Here is a 25,153-nt window from a genome sequence, read left to right on the forward strand (position 1 = left end):
GTTAAGTTGTGGTGGTGGAGTGGTTAAAGAGGTACCTGCTTCTGACATGTAGTTAATTCCTCCTCAGCTCACTCTAATTGCACGTAGACAGAAAGGAAATTACATTCTCAGGAAGGACATCTTTAGACTATTCATAAATGTCATCACTTATACTTAAGGCTTTTTCTTTTAAGTTTCTTATAGTTATTTGTTTTAATCTGCTAAACATTCAGGATTGGTAGGAGAGGAAGTTTCTTTTAAAAGAAAATTATTTAAAATATCTTACGTTTAGAAAATAAGATGTTTAATCACACACCAAAAGTGAAATCTATCTAATATAGCCCCGTGCCGGTCCCTGCATTGTAAAACTGAGTTCTATTGACAGAAGTCTCCACAACCAGGCAGGAAGTAAAACACTGCAAACAAGTGAGTACCTATGGTGTGCAAGGCACCGTGATAGGTGCCTTGCAGACATAGGAATGAATCATACACACCCTGCTCTCCAGGAATTTTCAGTCTAGGAATGGAGATAAGACCATGTTCTTGAATTACTTTCTTATAAAACAGAATGTAATACAAGCTCTACAAAAAGTGTAAACAAAATGCTTCAGGATCCCAGAGGGGAGAGTGTCCTTTTAGTTGAGGGCATAGCACAAAGGCTCCCTAGAGGGAGTGGCAATGAAGTGGGAGCATAAAGAACATCGTACCAGTTAGCACTCTTTTGGTTGCAAGTGACCAAAGACCTAACAAACACTATCAACCAACTCAGCCTCATTGACATTTGTAGAAAACTACATCCATTTACAAAATACACGTTCTTTGCAAGTACACATGGAACATTCACCAAGCTAAACCATGTGCTAATAACCATAAAACAAAATCATTGACTTGAAGAAAGATTCTGGGAAGATGGGAATGGCAACAGTATAATTTTTCAGTCTCTGAATTTCCACATAAAAACAGACGAGAGCAAAACCAAAAATTCATGAACATCTTTTACTACAAAACTAGGTATTTTAGTTTGCTAGGGCAGTAGCAAATTACCACAAACTAGTTGGCTTAAAACAACAGAAATTTATTCTCTCAGTTCTGGAGGCTAGAAGTCCAAAATCAAAGTGCTGGCAGGGTTGTGCTCCCTCTTCTTAGCTTCTGATGTTTTGTCAGCAGTCCTTGTGTTCCTTGGCTTATGGCAGCATCCCTCCAATGTCTGCCTTTATCTTTAAGTGGCTGTCTTCCCCTTGTGTCTCCACATCTCTCTCTCCTGATTATAATACCAGTCATTGGATTTAGGGCCCACCTTAACTCTGTATAACCTCATCTTAACTTGATTATATCTGCAAAGACCCTGTTTCCAAATAAGGTCAGATTCACAGCTGCCAGGATTTAGGATTTAAACGTATCTTTTGGAGGGACACAATTCAACCTGTAACACTGGGTGGCGTTATACCTAACAGTATGAATGAATGTTTCCCCGCCCCGCCCTCGCCAAAGATCAGGAACAGGTAAGGATGTTTGTTCTAACCACACCACTTCCATTCGTTATTGAAGTTGAGGTCCTAGCCAGTGCAGTAAGGCAACAAAACAGTAAAAGTATACAGATTGAAAAGAAAGAAGTAAAACCTTTTATTTGCAAAGGATGTATGTCTGCAGCAGAAAACCCTAAGAACTCTACAAAGACAACTAGAGCTAATAGCTAAATATAGGATGTTTGCAGGAGACAAGATCAGTATAGAAAAATAAGTTGTATTTCTACATGCTAGCAAAAAACAATTAGAAAATGAAATTTGAAAAGCAGTGCCATTTAAAATAGCATAAAAAATCAAGAATAAATTTAATAAAATATGTATAAAACCTCTACACGGAAAACTGCAAGGTATGTCTGAGACAAGATAAAGAAGACCTAAAATAGTGCTTCCCTGGTGGCACAGTGGTAGAGAGTCCGCCTGCCGATGCAGGGGACATGGGTTCGTGCCCCGGTCCAGGAAGATCCCACATGCCGCGGAGCGGCTGGGCCCGTGAGCCATGGCCGCTGAGCCTGCGCATCCGGAGCCTGTGCTCCGCAACGGGAGAGGCCACAACAGTGAGAGAGACCTGCGTACAGCAAAAAAAAAAAAAAACAAAAAAAGAAGACCTAAAATAAATTTTTAAAGTTATACCATGTTTATGGGTTAGAAGATCTGATATTGACAGGATGCCTCTGACGTGTGTGTGTGTGTGTGCGTGTGTGTTTATCACGGCACAAAGCAATTCTTTCATATCAGCTGGGTTTCCTACAATTCAACTCAATTCAATTCAATTCTGACATTATCTACCTAGAGAAAACGTCAAATTCCACAGGTTAAGGGCTCAGTCCTGCAAGACTACCCTCCCCTGACTTCAGATGCCAATCACAAGTCCAGATTGTTACCTGTGCCTCTCACTGACTACAGCCCCATTCTTGGGTTCAATTAACTTGCTAAATTAGTTCACAGAACTCAGAGAAACATTTTACTTACACTTACCAGTTTATTATAAAAGGATATAACTCAGGAACAGCCAGATGGAAGAAATGCGATATATTTCTTATTATAAATCACAGTATCACAATGTCATTTCTTCCAAAATTGATCTAAAGATTCATTGTAATCCCAGTAAAAATACTAGCATGTAGATATGATACCAAAAGCATGAGCAGCAACACCAATAACAAATAAATAAATTGAATTTCATCAAAGTAAAAAACTTTTGTTCATCAAAGACATTGTCAAGAAAGTGAAAGGCCAAACTACAAAATAGGAGAAAATATTTGCAAACCGTATACCCGATAAGGGACTTGTATCCAGACTATAAATAGAACACATAACTCAATAACAAAAAGACAGACAACCTGATTTAAAAAATAGGCAAAAGAGAAATAGCCGTTTCTCCAAAGAAGATATATAAATGGCCATTAACAATGTGAAAAGATACCCAACGTCATTAGTCATTAGAGAAGTGTAATGAAAGCAACAATGAGATATCACTTCACACCTATTAGGATGGCTATAATGAAAAACAAACAAACAAACAAAAAACATAACAAGGATTGGAGAGAATATGGAGAAATTGAAACCCTTGTACATTACTGGTGGGAATGTAAAATGGTGCTGGTGCTATGGAAACAGTTTGGCAGTTTCTCAAAAGAAACTGAACATAGAATTACCGTAAGACCCAGCATTCCACTCCCAAGCGTAGACCCAAGGGAACTGAAAGCAGGGACTTGAACAGACACTTGTATGCCAATATTCGTTTCAGCATTATTCACAATAACCAAAAGTGGAAATAACCCAAATGTCTATCAATACATGAACTGGTAAACAGAATGTCGTCTGTACAAACTGGATTATTCAGCCATAAAAAAAAAGGAGTGATGTTCTGATACTTGCTATAACATGGACAAATCTTGGAAACATTATACTAAATGAAGTAAGCCAAACACAAAAGAACAAACATTTTACAATTACATTTACATGAAATATCTAGAGTAAGCAAATTTAATTGAGACAGAAAGTAGATTAGAGATTACCAGGGGCTGGGAGGAAGGGTAATGGGGAGTTATTGCACACAGGTTACAGAATTTCTGTTTGGGATGATGAAAATGTTTCAGAACTAGATATTGGTGATGTTTGTACTACATTGTGAATGTACTTAATGCTTACTTAAACGTGATTAAAATGGCAAATTTTATATTACATATTTTTTCACAAATTTTTAACTTAATAAAGCAATATACCAAACATCATTGCATGAATTCTATACTTTGAATTGCATACTTGAATTTTACTCTTGACTTGTAACCTTTAAATGGGTGAATTGTGTGGTATATGGGTTATATCTCAATAAACCTGTCTAAAAAATACCAGTAGGATTTTGCAGAAATTGATGAACTAATTCTAAAATTTATGTGAAAATGTACAGGGCCTAGAATAACCAGAGGAATCTTGAAAGTTAACAAAGTTGGAGGACTTACATTAGCTAATTACAAGACTTTCTATAAAGCTGTAGTAATTAAGATGGTATGGTATAAAGAATCAAGGAACAAGAGAGAGTTCAGAAATAAACCCACATTTATATAGTCAATTAATTTTTGGTCAAAATATCAAAGAAGTTCAATGATGAATGGCAGATCTTTTCAACAAAATGTGCTGGAACAACTGCCTATCTATACGGGAAAAAAAGTGAACCTCAACCCATACCTTACACCACACAAAAAATAATTCAAGATCACACAACTGAATGTAAAAGTTTTATAAGTCTAAAGGTTCTATGAGGAAACTTAGGGCACTATCTTTGTGAATTTGGAACAAAGTTTCAAATGTATGTAAATCATATTTAAATTTTAAAAGTTATTAAAAACAAACAAACAAACATGTTCTAAGGAACAACAGTGTTAAAACAGCAGGGCCAACGTTACAAGGTCAGAAGAGCCAGACCAAAATGGTAAGTTCAAAATCATGAATTCCCTCAAATCAGTTAGAAAAGATGCAAAACACAATAGAAAAAGTTACAAAGGCTATGACTAGATAATTCACAAATGAAGAAATAAAAATGGCTAAAAAAAGGGGGTGGGTGAGCATGGTTTCGTATGTTTACTGACATTCAGGGTTCTTCCTCCTGATACTGCTTATTCATACTTTTTGTCATTTTTCTCTTAGGTCGTTTATCTTTTTTTTTAATTCTGGTTATATTGGTCATATGAGTAGCAAATATTTTTAATTCTGATTATATTGGTCATATGAGTAGCAAATATCTTCTCTTGGTTGGTGGCTTGTCTTTTCACTTTGTATCTCATGGATTTTGTTATAAAACAAGTTTTTAATTTTAATATAATCAAATTATCATTTTTCCTTTATGATTAGTGCTTGTTGTGTTTGGTTTAGAAAATAATTCCATATACAAATATCACCAGAACATCATTGATATTTTTCCCAATAATTTTATAATTTTTCACCTTTAGGCCTTTAAAATCATCCAGAAATTGTGTATGAGGTGTGGTTTGGATTACTGTTATCTTTTCCTTATGGATAGCCACTAGTCTTAGCACCACTGGAGCTATCCTTTTCCTGTAATTTAAATGCCACCACTATCATATATACATGAGTTTAATACTAGACTCTGTTCTATTCCATTTGCTTGATTGTCTCTCTCTGGACCAATTCCACACTGTTCTTTAAAGAAAGTGATGATCTGTTGGAATCAGTTTCCTCCACTACACACACACACACACACACACACACACACACACACCTTGTGTTTCCTCTTAAAAAGAGTTTTGGCTATTCTTCATCCTTTAATCTTCTGTAAGAATTTAAGGATCATCTTCTCAAGTTCTGATAAATATCTTGTTAGAATTTTTATTATAATCATACTAACAGACTGATTTGGAGAGAAACTTCCATTGCTACAAAATTACATCTTCCCATCAATAAATATGGTTTATATTTCCATCTATTTAGGTATTCTACTATGTTCTTCAATAAAGTTTTTAAAAAACTTTTTTGATAAATAAAGTTTTATAATTTTAGTGATAAAAATCTTGTGCATTTTTTGTTGTATTTATTCCTAGTACCTTATATTTTAGAGTTGCCTTTGAAAATCTATCTTTTTAAAAAATTACATTTTATAATTTTTGTTGCTGGTAAACAGCAGTGTTACTGATTTTACATATCTGTTTTGCCTTCAATAACCTTGAAAAACCCTTATTTCTAGTAGTCTGTAGATTCTTTTGTATTTCTTAGTTTTTCCTTTTCAATCTTTATAATTTTTATTTCTTTTTCTTGTATTATCACACTAGTGAAAAACCCCAGTACAATGCTGAATAGAAGTAGTGATAGAACAAATCTCCATTGTTCCTGGTCTGAAAGGAAATGCCTTCAGCATTTCACCATTATGTATAATTTTTGCTGTGTAATTTTGAAAATTGCTATAATTTTTGTAGCTACCATTTACCAGGCTAAGGAATTTGCTTTCTACTCTAGTTTGCTATGGATATTTGTGAAACAAGGTTGAATATTGTCAAAAGTTTTCCTACATTTATTGAGATGATCATATGGTTCTCTCCTTTAACCAGTTAATATAATAAATCTTCTTAATAGACTTTCTAATTTTAATTATCTTTGCATTCCTAAGATGACTCCAACTTGGTAATGATATATTTTTAATAGGCATTTCTGGATTCATGTGACTAAATTTTACTTAGGATTTTTGCACCTATATTTGGAAGTGAGATTAGCCTTTAATTATTACTTTATCATACCTTCCTTATCTGATTTTGCTATCAGAATTATTTTACTTCATAGAATGAGGTGAGCAGTGTTCCCTCATTTTGTATTCACTGGAACAGTTTGTTTCAGAAAACAATGATCTGTTCTTTGAAGTTTGTGTCTGATAAAGTCTTCTGGGCTTAATGGGCTGTTTTATTCGTTCTTTCTTCCTTTTCTTTCTTGTTAAGAGAGGAAGGTGGATTTTAAAACTCCTGGTTCAAGTTATAAATCTAAGACAAAATTATATTTCTTCTTGAGTGGTTTCATTAAGTTGTATTTTTCTAAGAAACCATGCATTTTGTGTATATTTTCAATTTACTGGTTATGAATGTCAAGTACAACCGTGCAAAAATAACCCTGAGAGCTTACTCTGGGTAGACTGGACAAGAAGCCAGCTACGCCTGTACCACCTTCTCCTAGAGGGAGGGATCACACCCAAAATCAGCTTCCCACTGGATCAGTAGCTCCCTTCCTTTGGCAGGAGCACCTGCAGCTTCCCACAGCCCACACCCCCAACCCCAGGTTTCCAGGTGCTGGGCAACTGGCTTTCTCAGCAGCTGCTATAAACATCAAGCACTTGAACCCAGATCACTCTGCCAAGCAGTCGTTTGCCTCCCACTGACACACGCTCAGGTCCTGACATGACTCTCCATGCAGTGATGGGAAGACAGTGAACCACATTTCTCGTCTCTTCTGCTGACCCTTGTGTTGTAGGTTTCCCCCAATAGGGCCTGTTCTTTATCTCAAACTGTGTCACGTTGTGGAAGTCATCCTGAGCCCAGAGAACTTTCAGGTGGTGACAGTGAAGGAACCTACCTTGCACAGCAGTAGTACACAATAGTTCTCAGTATTAGGTTTACACCTCCACTGTTTATAGTTTATATCCTGTGTGTCTCTCCTAACTATTTATTTGTGCCTCCTCTACCCGCCCCCCGCCCCATATCTCTAGATCAAGCACACTAAAGGTTTGCCATGGTTCTGTTTTACTTTCATTTTGGAATAATTTCATGTTTATAGGAAAGTTGCAAAGTTAATACAGAATTCCTGTATTATTATCACCCATCATCCCTAATGTTAGTACAAAGATTACTCAGACTTTACCAATTTTTTCATTGTGTTCCTTTTCTGTTCCAGGATTCTGTTTCAGGATCCAATCCAGGATAGCACATTGCATTTATCTCATCTTATTTAATTTTTCAAAATGCAATCATAGTTACATACCATAAAGTTCACTCATTTAAAGTGCACAATTAAATGGTTTTTATCATATTTACAGAGTTACATAGTCCTCACCATAATCTAATTTAAAAAATTTTTTATCACCCTCAAAAATAACCCTGTGCCCATTAAGCAATCATTCCCCATTCCTCCAGCCCTAGGGAACAAGTAATCTGCTTTTTGTCTCCATGGATTTTCCTGTTCTTAATCTTTCATATAAATAGAATTATACAATATTTGGTCTTTTATGACTGGCTTCTTTCACTTAGCATGTTTTTGAGATTCATCCATATTGTAACATACATCAGTACTTTATTCTGCTTTATTTATTGCTGAAATGTATTCTGTTGTATGGATGTGCCACATTTTGTTTATCCATTCACCAGTTGATGGACATTTGGATTGTTTCCATTTTTTGTCTGTTATGAATAATGCCGCTATGAATATTTGTGGACCAGTATTTGTGGGGACAAACGTTTTCATTTCTCTTGGATATATACCTAGAAGCAGAATTGCTTGGTCCTATGGTAACTGGTAACTCCATATTTGACATTAAGCTGTTTTCTAAAGTGGTTGCATCATTTTCTGATTTACCAGCCATTAATGAGGGTTACAATTTCTCCACATCTTCGCCAACACTTGTTATTATTATTCTTTTATTACTATAGCCATCTTAGTGGGTGCACAGTGGTATGTCATCATTTTGATTTGCAAATAATTTGATTTCCCTAATGACTAATGATGTTGAGCATCTTTTCATACGCTTACTGGCCATTTGTATATCTTCACTAGAGAAATGTCTATTCAAATCATTTGCCCAATTTTAATTGAGTTATTTATTTTTATATTATTGAGTTGTAAGAGTTCTTTATATATTCTGGGTACAAGTCCCTTTCCAGATATATGACTTTCAAATGTTTTCTTGCAGTCTGTGGGTTGTCTTTTCACTTTTTTGGTGTTATCACTTGAAACTCAGAATTCTTTTATTTTGATAAAGTCCAATTTATCAACATTTTTATTTTATTGCTTGTGCTTTTGGTATTGTATATAAGAAGTCATAGTCTAAAATCATGAAGATTTACTCTTATGCTTTCATCTAAGAATTTTCTATTTTTAGATCTCTGATCCACTTTGAGTTAATTTTTTATATATAATATAAGATAGGGGTCCACTTTCATCCTTTTTCATGTGGATATCTAGTTGTCCCAGCACCATCTGTGGAAAAAACTATTCTTTCCCCATTGAATTTTCTTGGCATGTTTGTTAAAAATTGATTGACCATTAATATAACAGTTTATTAATGCCACACTTTCTTGATTTCCAGAGCTTTGTAGTAAATTTTGAAATTGTAAAGAGTAAGTCCCCCAACTTCATTCTTTTTTTTTTAAGATTTATTATTTTTTATTTATTTGTTTATTTATTTATTTATTTATTTTTGGCTGCATTGCGTCTTAGTCGCAGCACGCGGGATCTTCCTTGAGGCATGCGGGATCTTTCATTGCGACGTGCAAGCTCTTCGTTGTGGTGTGTGGGCTTCTCTTTAGTTGTGGCGTGCGGGTTTTCTCTTCTTTGGTTGTGATGCGCAGGCTCCAGGGCGCGTGGGCTCTGTAGTTTGCGGCACACGGGCTCAGTAGTTGTGTCACGTGGGCTTAGTTGCCCTGCGACATGTGGGATCTTAGTTCCCTGACCAGGGATCAAACCCACATTGTAACGCAGATTCTTTACCACTGGACCACCAGGGAAGTCCCCCCAACTTCGTTCTTTTTCAAGATTGTTTCAGCTATTCAGTGTCATCTTATTTTAACTTTTTTAAAGACAACTTTTTTTTTTTAATTCATTTCTGTTTTGATTTTTACTGTTTCCTAGCTTCTACTTTTTGGAGTTTGTCATATTTGTTTTACAACTGGAAGATGGACGTTTCTCTTATTACTTTTCAGGCTTTCTTCCTTTCTAATGTATGCAATTAAGGTCATAAGTGACTCAAGGTCTGCTTTAGCTGCATCCCACATGCATTATCATGTGTTAATTTCACTGTCCTTTAGTGATAAATATGTATTTATTTCCCTTAAAGTCTCTTTCTTGACAAAGAAGCTATTTAGAAGTGTGTTTTTAATGTTTTTTTTTGAGTTATCTTGTTTACTAATTTCAAATTGTAATACACTGTATTCAGAAAACCTTGACTTTTTTGGTATACACCGAGTCATGTAAATTGTGTTGTTCAAATCTTCCATATTCTATTTTTGCCTGCCACATTCTAAATATGAATTTGTCCATTTTTACCATGTCATTCTGTCAATGATGCTATATTATTTGGTGCTTAGAACATCAGAACTGTTGAATATTCCTGGTGAATTGTTCATGTTTTCATTTTGCAGTGACCTTCTTTATCTAAAAAATTTTTTAAATTTCAAAGTCTTTCTTGTCTAATATCAACATAATTACTGTCTTCTGGCCTCTGTTGTTGCTACTGAGTATGTGCTCTCAATTTTTAAAAAATGTGTATTTACCTGGTATAATTTTTTTGCTATTTCATTTTTTTTTAGTCTTTCTGAGTTATTAGATTTTAAGTGTCCTTGTTATGAACAGCATATGGCTGGGTTTTTGTGTCTGATATCTGAGTCTATTTTTAAATTCATGGATTTAGTATATAAACATTTAGAATATATATTATATATATACTGATACAATATATAACTATATCTATCCACTTCCATCTCTCTGTATATAGATCGTGATATAGTTTGATAGGCAGTCTTCTAAGCACTTTACATATATTAACACATTTAATCCTCACAACACCCCGTTGATGTAAGTACCATTAATATTCCCACTTTATAGAGGAGGGACCTGAGGCACAGAAATATTAAGTGACTCACCCCAATTAATATGATTGTGGAAAGCAGATTGAACATTACAGAGGAGATAATCCTGGAAATTCTAAGAGGCAGGCAAGGTCAAAGGATGGAAGGCATTCTTGGGAGACCAGGGTTTTCAGCTCACAGTAATCAAGAAATCAAGCTAATAGGTGGTACCATCCAGCTAGTGGGTGATAGGGCTGGGGTTTGAACCTAGCAGTTTAGCTCCAGATTTTGTACTTGTAACTGTCATGCAAAGTGCCTTTCATAGGGCTTGTTCTTTTTTTGGTGTTTTCTTTTTTTAAACAAACCCTTTTTAAAAAATTTATTTATTTATTTATTTATTTTTGGCTGCATTGGGTCTTCATTGCTCCATGCGGGCTTTCTCTAGTTGCGGCGAGTGGGGGCTACTCTTCGTTGTGGTGCGTGGGCTTCTCACTGCGGTGGCTTCTCTCATTGCAGAGCACGGGCTTTAGGCGCACGGGCTTCAGTAGTTGTGACTCGCAGGCTCAGGCTCAGTAGTTGTGGCGCACGGGCTTAGTTGCTCCGTGGCATGTGGGATCTTCCCGGACCAGGGCTCGAACCCATGTCCCCTGCATTGGCAGATGAATTCTTAACCACTGTGCCACCAGGGATGCCCCTTTGTGTTTTAATTACATCGTTCAGGCCTTTTAAGACTTTTAAAGGTGATTATTTTACATTCTCTTTCAAATTGTCATTCTAGATGTGTCACATATATACAGTGGAATATTACATCAGATCATGCCACTCCTGTACTCAAACAAACAAATGAACAAACAACAACAAAAACAAATTGTCATTCTATTATGCAGAGTTTTAGGGAATCTGTGGTGTTATTTATTGTGTCTGCTGACTCTCATGGAGGATTTTGTCCTTCTGTATTTCATCATTTTTGTTTGTGAGCTCCTCTTTAGAGAAGACTTTTTCTGTGAGACTCCCCTGTGGCCTGGGTTTGGGGTGTATCACTCAAGAGCTGCTTTGCGTTTGCTATGGAGAGATCACCATATCTGGACCAAGTTTTTGGTCATTTTATCACCTTGGAGGTCAGTTAGAATCATGGTTCCTGGACCATCTGCAAATTTAAACCTCCAGAGTTGGAGTAGAAACAAACCTGGAGATTTTGTTTCTCAGATGGACCTTTTTCCCACCCAGAGAAAAGCATACAAATACCTTTTTGTCTGTATGCCAGTGGATTGATACTTTTCCTAATCTACTCTTTCAATGAGAGTACAACCCTTTAAAAACTGCTTTATTCAGGGATCCAGGCCCCAATCCCAGTTCCAGCAGCATCTCACATCCTTGCCACTGGCTTTCCTATTTCTAACTGACACACCTGGGCCTTCCCTTCTCTCTTACTAGTTCACTCAGGTATTTAAAATAACTTTTGCTATATTTTATCAAACATTTCTAGGCAATGTGGCAGGAGAGCTTTCAGATTATCATTTCCCCTCCTCTTATGAGATTGGAAGTCCCATTTCACCCTTTAAAAAAGGATGATGTTAATTATTTTCTCTTGATAAGAGTAATGAAAAATTTGGGCCACATGTTAAAATGTTAGGAAGAAAATGTAAACAACCCATGATACCACTACCTAGAAGTGATCACTGTTTACTGCTTCCATCTTTTATTCTTATATGTGTCTAGATACACATATATGTGTATGTGTGTGTGTATATATATATATATATATATATATATGAATAACTGGATTCATATGTGTATATCTGTTTAACTACTTTTTTCATGTGATATTATATTTTTATTATATCATTAAAATTCATTAAATTTACTTTTCTGTACCCCGTGACCTAGAAGTAACAAAGGGAATACTTACTCTAAGACCCCTATAATCCTAACTGATAGATGCATTGCATTTTATGACAATGTTGTGTCTCTCCCGTAGAGCTGATTTTCACTGACTATTCTGAATAAGTTGATTATATTGTCTGGTCTCCAATTTGCTGCAACTAAATCTTAGATCCTCCCCCATTCTAGCTTTCATGTTAGAAAATTGCTGTCTTAGTGAAGCTTGGAATGTCTGAAGTGGTCCCCAGCACAATTGCTATATAAGGGCTGTGAGAGAACAGAATTTAATGGCAAGTTTCTCCATGGGCCAGGGTATAAAGATGGTTTGAAACCAAAGTTGGGGAATGATAAGCATGCGTGATGGAATGGCATTCCTCTTCTCTCTTTCTAAAAGCAGCCTGGCTTCAGGAGAATGAGCGTTGGGTTTCACGTGGTCTTGCAAATGCAGGTCTAACTTTGGCTCACCCTTTCCATGTGCCCACCAGTATCTGTGCACCAAGTGACACAAGGATTGTGGAAAGCAGATGGAACATTACAGAGGAGATAATCCTGGAAATTCTAAAAGGCAGACAGGGTCGAAGGATGGAAAGCATTCTTGGGAAGCCAGTGTTTATCCAGCTCACAGTAATCAAGAAATCAACGCAAACCCATGCAGCATGACAAAATGTGCATTTCCTATAAGTTAATCCTTGGCCCTCCCCAGTTAAGTCACCACTATGCAGTATCTCAGCCAAATGGATTTGAGTTCCAAATTAGGTTCTTAAAACTCCGATTAGTTCCAACTTAGGCTCTTGAAATTTATAGTAGAAACAATAGTCTTAAAGTCTAACACTTTTGATTTACAACAGCCAGGATTTTTGAAAGAAAAAGGAATTTCAAGTTTCCAAAGACTCTCCCCCCAAAAGATCAATGCACAAAGTTTATGTTGTAAGCAAGATATTAGAAAGAAATCAGAAGAATAACTACAAGGCTCTACTTCCTGCAGACTAAAGATTGTTCAGGTTTTGTCAAAAACATTTTTATTAAAAATGAAAAGATAGGGCTCCCTGGTGGCGCAGTGGTTGTGAGTCCGCCTGCCGATGCAGGGGACATGGGTTCGTGCCCCGGTCTGGGAGGATCCCACATGCCGCGGAGCGGCTGGGCCCGTGAGCCATGGCCACTGAGCCTGTGCGTCCGGAGCCTGTGCTCCGTAACAGGAGAGGCCACAACAGTGAGAGGCCCGTGTACCGCAAAAAAAATAATAAATTCATTAAAAATAAATAAATAAATAAAAAGATTTGGATGCTAGTGAGTTCCTAAAAGGGGCACAAAAGTGTCTGACAGTGAGCAAAGAGCTGTAGAGGGCTGTGGTGCAGAATCAGGTGGCTGGAGAGTGGCTGCAAGGACATGATGACCCCAGAGCAGATGGAATGCATCGTACCGCGGTTACACCTCTCTCCAGGGAGGTGAGCGTGGGCTAAGTGCCTCCTCTTGATGGCAAGAAGGATGCCCAAGAAGTCTGGAGATGACACTATGGTGAGAAGGAAATGTGTGAAGATACCCTGAATTGAGTGAAACCTAAAATGCCCAAAAAACGCTAAAATGACTGAGTTTACCTGGAGCTGAACTTGACTGCTTTTCTGCCATCGGGTGGAATGAGAACTCAAATGTAATTATGTTACAGGAAATAAAGTTCAGTCACTTGCTCACTGGAGTTTGGTGGCCTGTGAAATCTTGCCCACCAAACTCCGAGAAGAGACCTGAGGGAATTTATTATAAGTCTGTAGGTGGGTGTCTCATGGAATCCAAGGGAAAATGTGTGAGCTGGGCTCAGAAAATACTAGAACCAAGTACTGGAAAACCACTGGGGTCTCTTCTAGGCTCTCATTGCTGCTTCTTTCTGCACATCTACTTCCCTCTTCTCTCTCTGAGGACCAACTTTCTGCACTCCCCCATCCATATGCCAGAATATAGTGGCATCAAGATCCTAAATTATGTGACACGGTTCTAACCACATACAGATTCTAACTTTCTGTCTCTTGGTCTCAATTCCAAATTCTTACACAAGAATCTGATTGGCCCACTTGAATCCCATGCCTGTCTCCCTCAATTCAATCAGCAATGACCTGAAGGCCATGCCTGTGGTACAAACATGACTGCTCTGGTCCATCACCCTGGTTCAGCGTGCAGTCCTCAAGGAGCTGGAAATGGCTGTGAGCTGGGAAGACAGGATGATGACTCATTCACTGTGAGGCTTGTGCCTCACTTCTCCCATCTACAAAGTAGGAGGAATAATATCTATAATATCCTTACTTCTAAATGAAGGCAAAGAGAGCTAACATTATTAACGTCTCTCCAGGTACCAGACATTGTAGTAAGTTAACCAGGTTATCCTAGCTCATCCTAAAAACAACCTAAGAAATGGGCATTTTAATTTCTATTTTTACAGATAAGGAAATGGATGTTCACAGAGGTTAAATCTCATAGCTAGTGAGGGGCAGAGCTCAGATCTGAGCCCAGACAGAAGCAGTGCTGCAGCGGAGGAAAGAGCTATTTATTAAGATTGAGATAATGTCTGAAAGCTGCGCATTACGTTCTCAGCTATTAATAAATTGCCTGGGACAGGATCTTGCATGGAGTAAATGCTCAGAATTAAAAGTCTCATTAATAAGAGCACCTGACTCTTCAGTTGCAGCGGACGTCTTATCATCATGAAGTGTTTGGCTCACATTAACCCACCAAACACCTCTACAATGTGGGCACCCAACTGCCTTAAGAGATTTCTGCCAAGACACATTTTATTAAAAATGAAAAGGGAGATGAAAACAGAAGCCAATACCGATTTTAATTGTAATTGACCTTCAGCCACCATTTGGTGCCATGGATCAGATTGCTTCTAAAGCTTCCACTGCTGTGTCATGTTGAGGTGTGAATTTGCCTTCTTAGGGGCCTGTTGTCATAGAGTCTTTAGAATGTATCCATGTACTCTGATCTTTTGACCTCCTGAAGCTAAATAGAACTCTTTTTGATTGGTGCTGAGCTCACAGGAAGCCCAGACTCTGCTTGTAAATGTTTGCCAAATGAAAGATTTGTCAACAGGTAATGATTAAATCACCTACTGTATTCTCAGCCCTGAGAATATTAAACCTCTAAGGTACAATCCATGCCTCTGAGAGTAAACAATCTTTTCTGTGCAATCAAAGGCCTAAGAACTTAGTTATTAGAGAAAGGCAACTCAGAACCACCTTGAGATTCTCTCTTCATACTCACTAGGTTAGCTGTAGTCAAAAAATGGAAAAGAAATGTTGGCCAGGATGTGGAGAAATTATAACCCTCATCATGTAACCCTGGTGAGAATGTAAAATGGTACGGCCGCTCTGGAAAACATTTTGGCAGTTTCTTAATAAGTTAAACATAGAATTATCATATGACCCAGCAATTCCATTCCTGGGTGTATACCCAAAAGAATTGAAAACAGGTGTTCAAACAAGAGCTCATACACAAATATTCACAGCAGCACTATTCACAATAGCCAAAAGGTGGAAACAACCCAAATGTCCATCAGCTGATGAATGGATAAAAAAATGTGGCATATCTGTACTAAATGGAAGAAGCCAGACACGAAAGACCACACGTATTATATGATTCCATTTCTATGAAATCTCCAGATTTATTTCTCTCTATATATAATATAAATATTTATTTATAAATAACTATAAGAGGTATGACCAGAAATGAGGATATCAGTATGAAATGCCTTGTGATTCCACCTGGGCATTCCGTCAGATGGCCTTTCTTCTAAGAGGTGGGATCAGAACATATTAGCTTGGGAGCTGCTGTTGGAAATTGATCCATCTGGTTTTCTAATTGAGTTCAGAAAAGAAACACCACCAGATCCACATATTGATATATCAGAACCCTCATTGCCAAATATATATAAATCATACAAGACACTAAAACTATTTATGTTATACTTTTAGTTACACTTCCCACTGTGTTTTTTTTCCTACTGCGTTTTTAAAATGGTGTTATTATGACTCACTCTCAGTTTCCTATACTCTATGAATCCATCCCCTTCCAAGAAGTTTTTTTTTTAACTCATGTTTATCTATCTAAAAGCCTTACAGTTGTAAAGTTCTTTCTTTTTCCTTGTTAAAAAATTGAGATATAATCGACATATAACATTATATTAGTTTTCGGTGTACAACATAATTATGTAATTTCTATATATACAAGTATTGTGAAATGATCACCACAATAAGTCTGGTGAATATCATTCACCACATGTAGCTACAATTTTTTTGTGTGTGTAATGAGAACTTTTAAACTCTACTCTCTTAGCAGCTTTCAAATATACAATACAGTATTGTTAACTGAAGCCACCATGCTGTACATCCCCAGGACTTACTTATTTTATAACTGGAAGTTTGTACTTTTGACCACACTTTGACCCATTTCACCCACTCCCCCCCACCACCTCTGGCAACCACCAATCTGTTCTCAGTATCTATGAGCCGTTTTACTTGTTTTTTTGTTTCAGCATATTAGTGAGATCATATGGAATTTGTCTTTCTCTGTCTGTCTTATTTCCCTTAGCATAATGTCCTCAAGATCCATCCATGTGGTCAAAAGTGGCAAGAGGTCCTTCTTTTTCATGGCTGAATAAAATTCCATTGTGTATGTATATACGTCTGTGTGTGTATGACATCTTCTTTATCCATTCATCCATTGATGGACACTTAGACTGCTTCCATGTCTTAGCTATTATAAATAATGCTGCAATGAACATGAGGGTTCATATATCTTTTCAAGTTAGTGTTTTCATTTTCTTCAGATAAATACCCAAAAATGGAGTTGCTGGATCATATGGTAGTTCTATTTTTAATTTTTTTTTTTTTTGTGGTACGTGGGCCTCTCACTGTTGTGGCCTCTCCCGTTGCGGAGCACAGGCTCCGGACACACAGGCTCAGCAGCCATGGCTCACGGGCCCAGCCGCTCCGTGGCATGTGGGATCCTCCCGGACCGGGGCACGAACCCGTGTCCCCTGCATCGCAAGGCGGACTCTCAACCACTGCGCCACCAGGGAAGCCCTATTTTTAATTTTTTAAGGAACTTACATGCTGTTTTCCATAGTGGCTACACCACTTTACATTCCCACCAACAGTGTACAAAAGTTCCTTTTTCTCCACATCCTCTCCGACATTTGTTATTTCTTGTTGAGTTCTTCTTTCTTAACAATAGTACCTTGCATTTCTCAGTAAAAAAAATTACCCTAACTGTTGAAATAGATACCTTTGGGGGTGTCTTCCCAGTTCAGTACCCCCATTTCATTGAGAACATCTCCATCTCCATGAGGCAGCCATGTTTATGATTGATGACCCTGATGACCCTGCTTTGCTGGCCATGAATGGACACATGACCTGAGGTGAGGCAATCAGACTTGGAGGTGAGATTCAGGGATGATTGTGTTGTGCCTTTTAGCTGGAATGAGGGTTATGGAAACTGAAGAGCAGAAGCTGCCATCATGGAAAACCATTCTCATCCACATGCCGGGAGAAGCAGAGAAAGTAAACATTTAAAGAGGAGAACAGAACTGATGTGCAAAATAAAGGGAAAAGGGGAAAAAAATGATCTGGTTAGAGAGAGAGAGAGCAAGAGAGAGGTAGGAAGGGAGAGGGAGAGACAGAGACTGAGAGAAAATAATAGTTCCTGGTAGTTTTCTAGTTCCTGCTGCTTGGCTTTCGTGACATCCACTTCTGTCCTTGGGTTCTGTGAGATCCTCTGGATTTTTGTACAAAGTTCTCCCGACTTTTTTTTCTTTTGCTTAACCTAGCTTGAATAAGTTTCTGTTATTGCCTAGGACTACTAGAACTTACATCTACATCTTGTTTTGAGCCCCCAAACAGACAAATAAACCTTGATTCTTTCTGAATTAATGAAACACATTTATAGACATTTAAGTCTGGAATCATCTAATCCAACCCATTCATTCATTCACCACAAAATCCTGGTGTCTGAGGAAGTGAAGTTGCCTGCCCAAGGTCACACAGTTAGGAGGTGGCAGAGCCAGAAGCAAAACCAAGGTATTTTGAATATCAGTCTAGTGTTCTTTCCGCTAAACAAGGCTGCCTTTTCTTTTTTTTTTAATAACTTTTTTGTTTTATTCTGCATTTCACATATGACAGTCCCAAACCCAACACTTGGTTTTTCTTTTCTGACTTTCTTATTCTTTCAGCATCTATGTCAACACGCTTTCTCCCAATAGCATATGCAATTTGATCTTCATCTGGTGGGTACACATAGGCCCTCAAAGATCCTGGCTCTCCAGCATAGGAACCTCAATCCTTCCTTTCAACTGCACCCATGTCTGTCTGTTCTGGAGCTCTGCGTTGGTCCCATCACCCCTGAGGTGTCCTGAGGCCAGGAACGCCAAACACGTTATGTGCCAACTCTGAATAAATACGGGGAGCTGCTTGGAGCCCAGGGTGGAGGGTAAGAAGGCAGGTTGTTCCATTACAAAGAATTCTGTGCTCCACTGGCAATGTCTGCCATGGCAACACCCACTAGACATGTCTGGAATGGGGACATTGGGGGAAGAGGCTACACACTGGCCACAGCTTCAGAAAGGGACAAGATGTACGTTCCATCCTTGCCTTAGGTGGTTGTTCTGTTTCCCAGGCCACGTTGTCTCAGTGTCCAGGTGGCTGAGGAGGTAGTCTGAAGGCCACGAAGCTACAAGTGGCTTCCCTGGACCCTGGATGGGAGAGCATGAGCCCCAAGCTAGAGGGAGCTTGGAAGGGCAGTCCCTGCAGGGCCTTACAGCATTCTACATGCTGCAGGCCACGCTGGCATTAGCTTCTTGTCCTCTGGAGTTGGTTTCATCTAGGCAAAGCCAGCTGGCTGCCTGTCAAAAGAGTCAGATGCAACTCGGGGGTAAAAACACTTTTCCACAGCACTTACACAGAAATAACCTTAATCTCTGGGTAAACTTTCCAAGCTAAAAAGCTTTCTCTTCTACGTCCTACCGAGAAATCAAAATGGAGTAAAAGGACAATCTTACTTCAATCAAGTTCCAGAATGAGGACATACAGCTTTGAAAAGCACTGTCTCAAGCAAAAGACATAAGGATGTGTGTAAGAGAATATTTCTAGAAAATGCCAAAGGCACCAAACATAATCCCAACTTTGCCTTCTGCTTCTCCTCGATGCTACTCCGTACCCCAGATGGGGAGGCTACTTTGTTCAGCTAACTTTAGGAATGTCATAGCGCTCCGTGCATGTGTCCAGGGGTCTGTTGAAGTCTTCTACTCTCTGCTTGTGGGTTTTGGATGCTTTCTTCAGGATCCTTTCTTTCCATTTGCCATTTCTCCTGCTTCTTCTCAGAGGCCACCTGGGCTAGTGTCCGTTTGTCCAGGCTGCGCCACTTCTCCTCCTCGTTCTTTTTGCTCGTTCCCATCGCTTACAGGAGTTTCACCTTGTCTTTGTTCTTTTTCTTCTTCCGCTTAGTCACTCTGAGCTCTGTGACGCCTTTCAGCTTCAGGGGTTCCTTTTGGATCTGCTCGTAGGCCTCCATGGTGCCCTGCTGAAGTTTCAAGACTGCCTTTTCATGAAAACAGTGAGCATCATGCTTGGGGCAGAGAACACCTGCCCCCTATTCTAAATGATCACAGGGGTGGGCAGGTGGTCCAGGCTGAGCATTTGGAGTATCCCAGACCTCTGGAGTCAGCTATTGGCCTAGGGATGGGCTTCTGCTCAGGGTAGAGCTACTTAAGGACCTTTTAGGGAGAATAATCAGATACTAAAAGAGATGATCTGAATCTCCATTTTCTGAGCTGCTAGACACTAAGGATCATGTGAGCTTAGTGCTGCTAGGGACTTTCTTTTCATTATGAGAAGGCAGATGGCTCTGAAGAACAAGGCCAGCTCAGAGGAAAACAGAACCAAGAGATGAAAAGAGACAGATGCCCAGTGACTTTATTTGAGCAGCTAGAGTCAACCATGCCAAAGTTATTCCACTCCTAAACTTCTCAGTTACCAGACCCTGTGTATTTCCTTTTTTCTTAAGCTGGTTTGGCTTTCTGGTACATACAACCAGGTAAGTTAGAATACCAAAATGTTGACTAGTAACCACTATTTAATTTTATATACTTTGCTTCTTATTTTCATATGCTACAGAGAGGATACATCTTTGGGTCATTATAAATGGAAGTTAATTATTGTGGTTTAAAGTTTAATTAATATGAGTTATTGGGACTTCCCTGTGAGTCCAGTGGTGAAGACTCCATGCTCCCAATACAAGGGGCACGTGTTTGATCCCTGGTCAGGGAACTAAGATCCCGAATGTTGCACAACACAGCCAAAAAAAAAAAAAAAAGTTATCGAGGCTACGCTAGGAATAATAGCAACAAAGAAATACAACTGTATGTGCTTTTTAAAAATTGAGGTATAGTTGATTTACAGTATTACATGTTTCAGGTGTACAACATAGTGATTCACAATTTTTAAAGTTTATACTCCATTTAGAGTTACTATAAAATATTGGCTATATTCCCTGTGCTGTACAATACATACTTACAGCTTATTTATTTTATACATGGTAATTTGTGCCTCTTAGTCCCCTACCTCTATCTTGCTCCTCCTCCCTTTCCTTTCCCCACTGATGATAACCACTAGTTTGTTCTCTTGTCTGTGAGTCTGTTTCTTTTGTGTTATGTTCACTAGCTTGTTTTTGTTTTTTAGCGTCCACATATAAGAAATATCATACAGTATTTGTCTTTCTCAGTCTGACTTATTTCACTAAGCATAATACCCTCCAAGTCCATCCATGTTGCTGCAAATGACAAAATTTCATTCTTTTTTTATGGCTGAGTAGTATTACACTGTATATATATATATATATATATATATATATATATATATATATATATATATATATATATACACCACATCATCTTTATCCATTCATCTGTTGATGGACACTTAGGTTGCTTCCATATCTTGGCAATTGTAAATAGTGCTGCTGTGAACATTGGGGTGCATGTATCTTTTCAAATTAGTGTTTTCGTTTTCTTCAGATATATACCCAGGAGTGTAATTGCTGGGTCATATGGTAGTTCTATTTTTAGTTCTTTGAGGAACCTCCATAACGTTTTCCATGGTGACTGCACCAATTTACATTCCCCCCAACAGTGTTCTCGGGTTCCCTTTTCTCCACATCCTCACCAACATTTATTATTCGTAGACTTTTTGATGGTAACCATTCTGACAGATGTGAGGTGATATCTCATTGTGGTTTCAATTTGCATTTCTCTGATGATATATGATATTGAGCAGTTTTTCATGTGCCTGTTGGCCATCTGTATGTCTTCGCTGCAAAAACATCTATTCAGGTCTTATGTCCATTTTTATTTTTATTATTTTTAAAATTATTTATTTATTTATTTGGCTGCACTGGGTCTTAGTTGTGGCGTGTGGGATCTTTAGTTGTGGCGTGTGGGATCTTTAGCTGTGGCATGCACGTGGGATCTAGTTCCCTTACCAAGGATTGAACCCGGGCCCCCTGCATTGGGAGCATGGAGTCTTACTGCTGGATCACCAGGGAAGTCCCCTTCTGCCCATTTTTAAATCAGGTGGTTTATTTTTTTTATGTTGAGTTGTATGAGCTATTTATACATTTTTGGATATTAACCCCATATCAGTCATATCATTTGCAAATTCTTTCTCCTATTCAGTAGGTTGTCTTTTCATTTGTCGATGGATTCCTTTGCTGTGCAAAAGCTTTTAAGTTTAATTAGTTCCCATTTTTAAATTTTTGCTTCTGTTTCCTTTGCCTTAGGTGACAAATTGAATAAACATTGCTAGGATTTATGTCAAAAAGTGTTATGCCTATGTTTCCTTCTAGGAGTTTTATGGTTTCTGGTCTCACATTTAGGTCTTTAATCTATTTTTAGTTTATTTTTGTGTATGTTGTTAGAAAATATTCTAATTTCATTCTTTTATGTGTAGCTGTCCAGTTTTCCCAGCATCACTTATTGAAGAGACTGTCTTTCCTCCATTATACGTTCTTGCCTCCTTTGTTATAGATTAATTGACCATAAGTGTGTGGGTTAAACACAGTATATCTTTCCATCTGTTTGTGTCATCTTCAATTTCTTTCATTAGTGTCTTATACTTTTCCTAGTACAGATCTTTTACCTCCTTAGGCAGGTTTATTCTTAGGTATTTTATTCTTTTTGATGCAATTGTAAATGAGGTTGTTTCCTTAATTTCTCTTTCTGATAGTTCGTTGTTAGTATATAGAAATGCAACAGATTTCTCTATATTAATTTTGTATCCTGCAACTCTACTGAATTCATTGATGAGCTCTGGTAGGTTTTTTTGGTGGCATCTTCAGGATTTTCTATGCATAGTATCACATCATCTTCAAACAGTGACAATTTTATTTCTTCCTTTCCAGTTTGGATTCCTTTTATTTCTTTCTTGTCTGATTGCTGTGGCTAGGACTTCCAAGAAGACTATGTTGAATAAAAATGGCAGGAGGGGGTATCCTTGTCTTGTTTCTGATCTCAGAAGAAATGCTTTCAGCTTTTCACCACTGAGTATGATGTTAGCTCTGGGCTTGTCATATGTGGCCTTTACTGTGTTGAGGTAGGTTCCCTCTATGCCCACTTTCTAGAGAGCTTTTATCATAAATGGATGTACAACTGTAGATGTGCTTTTGTTTTCCAAGGAAAAGGAATAAATTTATCCTAAGGCAGTACTTCTTGGACTTTTTTTGTTTGTTAGTTTCTGAGCCCCTTTGTACACTCATGATTTATTGAGGGCCCCAGCGACTTTTGTTTATATGGATTATAACTATCGACATTTACTGTATTAAAGGTGGCAACTGAGAACTTTCAAAAATACATATTGATTCATTTGCCAACAGCAATGATTAATGCACTGCATGTTAACATAGATAATATCTTAGTGTTATAATAAAATTAGTTTTGACCTTGCAGCCCCCCTAAGATCTGTTCTAAAGTAAAATGTCAGTCTGTTTCAGAATAGGAAAAAGGATAATGAAAGACAGAACTTGGAAATTACATTTTATTTGCCTTAGTTTATAATACTCGAGTCTGAAAAGTAGCTCTGTAATGTGTTAAAATCTTAGCAAAGTTTGCCCAATTTTGGTAGGCTTGTTGCCTTGATTTACTGAGTAATGCCTCAGCCTACAATGTAAAGGTTATCATTACCTGCTGTGTAACCAAAGATTCTGGGTTTTACCAGAATAATTTCCTGTGCTTTATGTTGACTTCACTATATTCTTGATTATTTAAGGAAGAAAAAGAACCAAGGTTCTTCACTTGTGAAAGAACATAGATTATTTTAAATCCTGTTACCATCTATGTTTATTTTTAAATGCTTTATTGTGACTCTAATTAAATAGGTAATCAATTATTGTTTCTAAGTCATCCATGATCCCATCTTAATTAAGTATCCAAATATCTTCTGATAAGTTTTTTATTTTCATTTCCCCAAAAATTAGATCTTAAATTTAGAAAAAGTAAAATAAAATCAGGATTCGGGGCAGGGGGGCATTCTTTAATTGTAATTAAAAATTTTTTTTTAATCTTTTTATTGTGGTAAAATATACATAATATAAAACTTACCATTTTAGCCATTTTAAAGTGTACAGAAAATCAAGATGTCTTTTACATCTAAAACAATCTTGAGGTTCCCTAGAGGGCCCCTGGAAGTCACAAAGCCTTGTTCTTTCACCTTGTAAAAAGAGAGGCCCTAGATTTGTTTAATGCATTACTATTGAAGGACTTGTATGAGTAGAGTTGTCAGATCAGAAGAGGAGCTCAGCTTTCCCTAGGTTAAACTTGTACAGATAAACTATTGTTAATATAAATATTTCAGAAATGGTATGCTTTCCAGGAAATCCCTGGAGATTTGTCAATGCCCTGTCTGTCCGTGTTCTGTTTTTGTTTTTGTTTTTTTTTTGCGGTACGCGGGCCTCTCACTGTTGTGGCCTCTCCCGTTGCGGAGCACAGGCTCTGGACGCACAGGCTCAGCGGCCATGGCTCACGGGCCCAGCCACTCCATGGCATGTGGGATCCTCCCGGACCCAGGCATGAACCCGTGTCCCCTGCATCAGCAGGCGGACTCTCAACCACTGCGCCACCAGGGAAGCCCCCGTGTTCTGTTTTTATCCTCAAGCAAAATACTGATCAAAACTCTTATGAAATAGGTGTGTCGTGTTTTCCTGTATTTACCAGAGTCCTGGCAATACTTTGCCTGATGACATTGGACAACAACAGTATAGTTATACGACAGTGTAGTCTCAATCATAATTTCAGTAATTAACATGTTACCTTGGCCTGGCCATAGTCTTATTTCTTTAATTTGAACCTGGTGTCTACTGGGCCAGTGGTTGTCAAAATGGGAATGCACATCAAACTTACCTGTGGAGTTTTATAAAAATACAGAGGTCTGGGCCCTACTCCTGAATCTCTTTACTTGCTATTCTTGGTATATTCTTGGTATATTATGTTTTATGATCATTATGTTATATCTCAAGATTTTTCCTCCATAAAATTATGTTTCTCCATTTTAATGAATCAGATATCTTTGAATCTAAGCTCAATCATTATCCTTAGGGACAGACTTTTTTTTTTGCCAGGGGGGTGACATTATTATCTTTCTTTGGCATGCTATAGAAACAACCAAATTTCCTTGTGGGTTGCATTATTATTAGGCACCCCTCATCAGACCTTTCACATTTGAAGGTTACTAGCTATAAATTAAACATAGCCATTTTAAGTCTCTGCCATCTACAAGTAGTTTTGTTTTGTTTTGTTTTGTTTTTTGCTGTACGCAGGCCTCTCACCGTTGTGGCCTCTCCTGCTGCGGAGCACAGGCTCTGGACGCGCAGGCCCAGCGACCGTGGTTCACGGGCCCAGCCGCTCCGCGGCATGTGGGATCCTCCCGGACCGGGGCACGAACCCGCGTCCCCTGCATCGGCAGGCAG

The 25,153-nt window shown here is 38.1% G+C and overlaps 1 pseudogene across 1 annotated transcript; it reads right to left on the reverse strand.

Annotated features, from left to right (window-relative positions):
• Nucleotides 1-19,001: 19,001 nt before the first annotated feature.
• On the reverse strand, nt 19,002-19,711 carry LOC308622496 (protein FAM32A-like; annotated as a pseudogene). Its single transcript has one exon. The product of its transcript is annotated as a protein FAM32A-like (transcript).
• Nucleotides 19,712-25,153: the final 5,442 nt, after the last annotated feature.

The sequence above is a fragment of the Mesoplodon bidens genome, assembly GCF_964165515.1.
Source record: "Mesoplodon bidens genome assembly, chromosome: 9".
Classification (NCBI taxonomy): Eukaryota; Metazoa; Chordata; class Mammalia; order Artiodactyla; family Ziphiidae; genus Mesoplodon; species Mesoplodon bidens.